Consider the following 6,122-nt stretch of genomic DNA (forward strand, 5'->3'; position numbering starts at 1 on the left):
TATTAAATGGTGTGACCCGACCTAGTTCTTGCGCACCGAGTACCATCTCCTAATCAAAACCACAAAGTAGCTGAGCGGGCTGTGAAAAGAACTCGGGAGCTGCATCTAAACTATCAGATTAACTGCTGTAGATGCGGAAGGTGTTGACAGGGATGGGGGAGGCTGGAACTAGCCCAGCTTCGGGAGGGCAAAGGGAGGTGCCACCTTCAGCAGTCCGAGATCAAAGAGTCCACCGCATCGTGTTTAGAACAGAGTGCTAACAAGAGGCGTGGCAGAGAATGGCCGTATACACACGGCAGGTTTTAGGACCAAGGAGAATTCATGTTGAAGCCGTGATGCTTCCTGTCCTGGGGAAGGTCAGCACTCCCTTCAGAAAACAGCGTAAGCATCGCAAATATCTGAACTAGATGCCGAGGCACCACTAAAACAAGCCAGACTTAGCCATTCTTCTCAATATGTCAAGTGAAGAGATGAATGAAGACAAAAAAATAATATGGACACATTGGGGAAAGAACCAATTACAGCAGTCCAGTGACCCCTCCATGTCTTCTGGGCACTGAGACGAGGCTTAGGCTGAAACACAAGGGAGAGGTATGCATAACTACGTCGTCCTGGTCAAGGCATAGTCCTGCCCATCGTTGATCTGACGTTGTTTCAACTCCACTCTGTCCTGCACGAGAGTCCAGTCCATTGCTACCCCAACCGAGACCCAGTAAATCTTTGCACTGTTAATTGCTGAGGGTGCAGTCTCATTTTCTTGGGTAATTGACCTCATGTGGAGGTGCAGGGAGTCTGTTCTGGGAGTCTGTTCAAGGTTACTTAGAGAAAAGATTAAGGAGCACGATTTATCTGTTCCTTCGGCCCAAACACAGACATACAATAGAAGCGAAGATGTCACGCTGGGCTTTGATCCTGCTTCTGTTACCTTGCAGGCCCACAACAACGCTATTTATCAAAAGCAGCTGCTTCCAAGTACTGGTTTCAGTGTTTTCTGTTATGAAGCATGGAGACTTTATGAGGTCACAGGTGTGCAAGGAGCTGTACAGACTATGTCCAAGCTTGGGGTAGAGAAATGTGGAAAAGGTCAGGGACATTTTCAGAAGTGCACAGCATTTGGGCTTGGCCAACAGCATGGTGCTGTGGGTTTAACCTCCTAACATATGCGTACTGAAAGGATAACCCTTTGGTACTCAGGACATCATTTAGGAAGGTCAGCTGATGGGACTGACAATCACCATGGAAACACTCCTCTGGGCAGTCTGTGATGGATTTTCTAGATTGGGTTAATTGAGACGGGAAGACCCACGCTGCATGTGAGCCACAGTCTTCCACGGGAGGATTGCAGTCTGGGACTGAGCAAAAAGGAGAAAGAGAGTATCCATCACCCTCTATTTCTTGACTGTAGACACACAGAGACCCGAGACCTGGTGCTTCCTGCTCCTATTGCCACCCCTCCTGCTCCTGCTGCCACGCCTCCTGCTCCTGCTGCCACACCTCCTGCTGCCATTCCTTCTCAACCATTTATGTATGAACAGATCTTATCTTCACACTGAGCTTTCTTTACGTTGCTTTTGCCCTGCCTTTTGTGGCAGCAGTGAAAAGGAAACGAATACCTTGGCGTATTGGAGATTGGACATTGCAGCAGTGTGGATGAGGGCATGCTTCTAACTATGGCCTCTTGCCATCTGAGGAAGAAGTAGAAGCCGTAAAGCCAGTCTTATTTGCGCGCCCACCCCCTCTGCTCTGAAGCAGGCCATACAACACAGGGAGGTCACTCTCTAACCTTCTCCTTTGAAGACCTTAATGAGACAGGTGTCCTGCCTAATACTGGAGGGAAGAAATTTCATACATACATGGATGTTTAGAAGAATCTTACAAGCAGGCCTTGCTGGGTTCCCACGCAACCAGTTTATTTCCCTCAAGTGGTATTCTTGGCCCCAAGTCATAGCTCTACTCAACGGTCCCCAAACATTTACATATGTTTACATTTCCCCATTCAGTTATGAAGGCATTCTTGCTACATAAATATAAGTGATGTTAGTCTGTTCCATATCTATTTTCTAGCTATTTGAGAATTGCATACATGTCTACTGTGTATTGTGATCACATTACTCCTCATTCCTCCTAATTTTACCTCCACGGCTCACTAACCCTCCCCTCTCAACTTCAAATCTTTTTTTTTTTTAATATCTCACTGAATCCAATTTGTGCTCCCCAGATACTCATGGGCATGTGTACATCCACAGACCGTGGTAGACTTACTAGGTCCACTCTGAAAAAAAAAAAAGACTTCCATTAGCATACATAAACTGTTAATTGCTTCTCAGGAGCCCCCGCCCCCATTCCATCTCCCTGCTGGAACGCTGACCTGCTTGATCTTGTACAGGTCTTAGACAGGCAGCCACAACTGCTGTAAGCTCACTGTCTTAACTACAGATGGTTCCGTAGCCTGTTCCAAGAAATAGCATTCATGCCTTTGTTTCAAAAGGTTAACATGACTACCTTGTTATGACCACCTCGTTATGACCACCTTGTTATGACTACCTTGAAGCCACGCCTGTTTCAAGAGGTTGTTATGACCAATAACAACTTTGCTCTGCCTCTTTATTTGTCAAATCCCCCATTTTGAAACCACCGACTCCTGAACTATAGAATCGGGGTAAGTTTGGAGCTATTATCTTCGAAGGATTGCTAAAGAATCTGAATGACATCACAGGCTAGCTTCTGAGGACCCGGCAGGGTTACAATTGACAAGGCAGAGCTCTATCTAGATCGCAAGATGCTGGAGGGGAGGCCATGTAAGCAAACTTACAGAGTCTCCGAAACTGCCTGAGCAAATCATGAGCCTTGCTCAAGGTTATAGACCACAGGTTTATGCCTGAGTCGCTGCTATTTTAACACTAAACATCTATATAACACAGGAAATTTATCTCTATACTATCGATCCTCACAACAAATGTTAATTACACTAGAATTCTCACTTCTTGCCTAGCAAGAGGAGCCTTTTCTTTTCCCATCTCCCATAATTCTCTGTTTCTTTATCCTTCCTGGCTTCCACCAACCCAAAGGCTAAGACTGTCTCCAGACAGCATTTGAGGTAAGCAGCAGCCAACTTCCTGCTTTGCTCTAACCCACCTACCTGATAGTCAGAGCAATGTATTTGAAAAATGTCTCGACTTATAACCTCCTTTTGTCTTACTATGAAAACTCCATGGAACTGTTGCCATGCTGGTACGTGGCATTAGAGACCGAACTCTTCCAGGGCCGTGGCCACTCATATTTAGCTCCTATTCCCTTGAAGGTAAGAGCTGTGCCACAGGAAATACAGGCGTTGACTAGAATGTCCACAGTAAGATGATCTCCATGTCCCCTCCTTATAGACGAGGGACAAACAGCAGGAAGGCAGAGAAGCCTCAGTGCTCATCTGTCACAGACCTGTCTGGAAGAAATGACTATATAATGACTATATCCTTTTTTGTTTTGTTTTGTTTTGTTTTGTTTCGAGACAGGGTTTCTCTGTGTAGCCCTGGCTGTCCTGGAACTCACTCTGTAGCCCAGGCTAGCCTCAAACTCAGAAATCCACCTGCCTCTGCCTCCCAAGTGCTGGGATTAAAGGCGTGCGCCACCACTGCGCGGCAGAAATGACTATATCCTAATGAAACACTTGTGTTCTTTGGCTATCAGATAATTGAAAAAAATGGATCTCCAAGAAATATAGAACCCCATCTGCCGGAATCTCCTGCTGAGAAAAGATATGGCTGGATCCCTGCAGGCAGCAGGAAGAACTGATCACAGAGGGAAAACTTTTTCAGCTTGCTAGGTGACCTTCCTGGAGAGACTTGGAGCTGAGACAACGGTGGGCAGCAGAGCACACCTTGCTATACGGTTTTTTCATGCATAGCTCTTGCTTTCTTTTTAAACCCTAGCCACATGTTGATGCCCCCAAAGAGAAGGTGGTCTGGCAAGGTTGGGGAGTTTCAATGAATCTCTCTGTCTCTCTTCCCAATATGGCCACACTGAATAAACTGCCTATTTCTTCTCTATTACTTTGACTCTTTTCATTGGCTTATTGAGGACAGACAACCTAGCTTAGTTTGTTGAGGCATAGGCTGTGACCCCTTAAATCTGGTAACCAACCAAACAAACAACCCAGCAAAGTAAGTCTGAATTAGGAAAACCACAGCAGATTAAAGAGGGCAGGATGACATGGGACGGAGACACATACTGACCCTGAAGGAAGATTGGAAGATTTCTGGAAAGAAGTTGTGCCTGCTGTGAGGCTGGAACCCCTGCTCATCCCTTGCACACGCTGGGAAGCCCTGTCTGCTCTCCTTCCCCCAACCCCAGCCACACAGAGAAAGCGCCCTTGACAGCTTGCAGAAAACTCCAGGCTTGTCTCTGAGTTTCTGGCAAACCATCCAAGAGTGCCAGGCTCAGGTTTTAACCATGTATGGACACAATCCCAACTCCAGGCTGACACACCATCACACCTCACCTAAGCTCTATAAACCCTCCTTGCTTTAGCCTGGATGTGTGACTTCACTGACCTCCACCTGTGAGATCAGTGAACCCAGAGGAGAGCTGCCTCCTAATAAACCTGCCTTTATCTACTTTTAATCTGGTCTAATCCGGCCTATAGCTGTGCCCTGTTAGCCTGTTAGCAGGTCCACAGGCTAACTACCTTATCTTGGGCTAGCTTTAGCTAGGAATTAATAGCCTCTCCTTGCCCGTCTCTGTGTCTAATACATAAAAACCTTTTGAAATCTATTGGCTTAGCAGATCACTAGCTTCCACCCCAAAAGCTACGACCCGCCATCAGATAGCGTCTGAGGCCTGTAGCAAAGCCTCTCCCATCTTGCTGTACCTGCCTCTCTGATGGACCCACAAATGGACTTTAAACTTCCCTTGATTCACGACTTTCTTTATTCTATAAAACTATGAAACTGCTTTCACACTGCACCACGGAATCTGGGATAACCCAGATTTTCTGTTCCTGTGACTCAGCCAAAATGTGCAAGCCAGGTGCGAGGGAGACAGGAAGCCAAGCCTAACACAGCGTTCCAAGCTTTGGAGACCGGGAGCACGTGTGTGTGGTCATCTTTAATGAGAAGGAGGGCGCCGTGGGGGACTTTGAGGATGTCTTTTGCATATACTGACTTTGGGGTGTCTGTTAGGCCTCAAGCAGAGGGATTTAGTGAGTAGCTGAACTTGGACAATAATATAGCATCGTTTGCCTCAGAGAGAAGCAAAGTTTGAAGCTAGACGGAAAACAGCAGTTCCACTCTCTGGGAAACGAGATGAAAGGGAGGAGGTGCTTGCTGCCCTGCATCCCTCAGGATACTCAGTTGTGTGCTCTCTCTGCTTATGAGTTCAAATACTGCGGAGGAGACTAGGAGACAGAAACTGGCCAGATAGTTTTAGGTTAGGAAGCCTTAAAAGTAAACAGGGTTTTTTTTAATTTTCCTTTTGTTGAAGGTAAGAGATGCCAGAAAGGTTTAAACCCAAATGTCTCTGGCTCTGCCTTGGCAGGAGGTCAGGTACGCCCAGAGACCCTCTGGTTCTGGGTCTTGTTGCTCCACTCCCCCAGAGGAGCTCCCCCACCCCATGCCACTCCCCACCCCCGCTCCCGCTGCCTGGAAGCTGTCCGTGAAGATGTGACCAACACTGGGAGGAAGCACCTACACCTCCTGGGTCACTTGGGTCGGTGAGCTCATTCCTCTACAATGGTGGGTGCTGCCCACTGTCGTCTCAGCTCGAAGTCTCTCCTGCCGCTCCAGTTCAATGGCATCCTACTCTAGGGCCCCATTCAGACTACACAGGAGCTCGCTGCTTTCTTGTTCTAAATCTCCTGTCACAGATCTCTAACAAGACTCCTCTCTGAACCCACTTTTCACTGTCCATGAGTTTCATTCTTCAAAGTTATGGGACAGGAACCCAGAGTCCCCACGGGGCCTGAACCAGCCATGTCTTGTATCCAGGCAATGATCTCAAGTGGAGGGACTGGGACACCAACCCAGCCACAAATTTAAAAAAAAAAAAAAAAAAAAGTTAGACCTACAGATTGCCTGCCTGCAGAATGTGCTGGGACCAGAGCCTAGCAGAATCGTCATTGAAAGACACCA

This window comes from Grammomys surdaster, unplaced genomic scaffold (assembly GCF_004785775.1).
Source record: "Grammomys surdaster isolate TR1022 unplaced genomic scaffold, NIH_TR_1.0 186, whole genome shotgun sequence".
Classification (NCBI taxonomy): Eukaryota; Metazoa; Chordata; class Mammalia; order Rodentia; family Muridae; genus Grammomys; species Grammomys surdaster.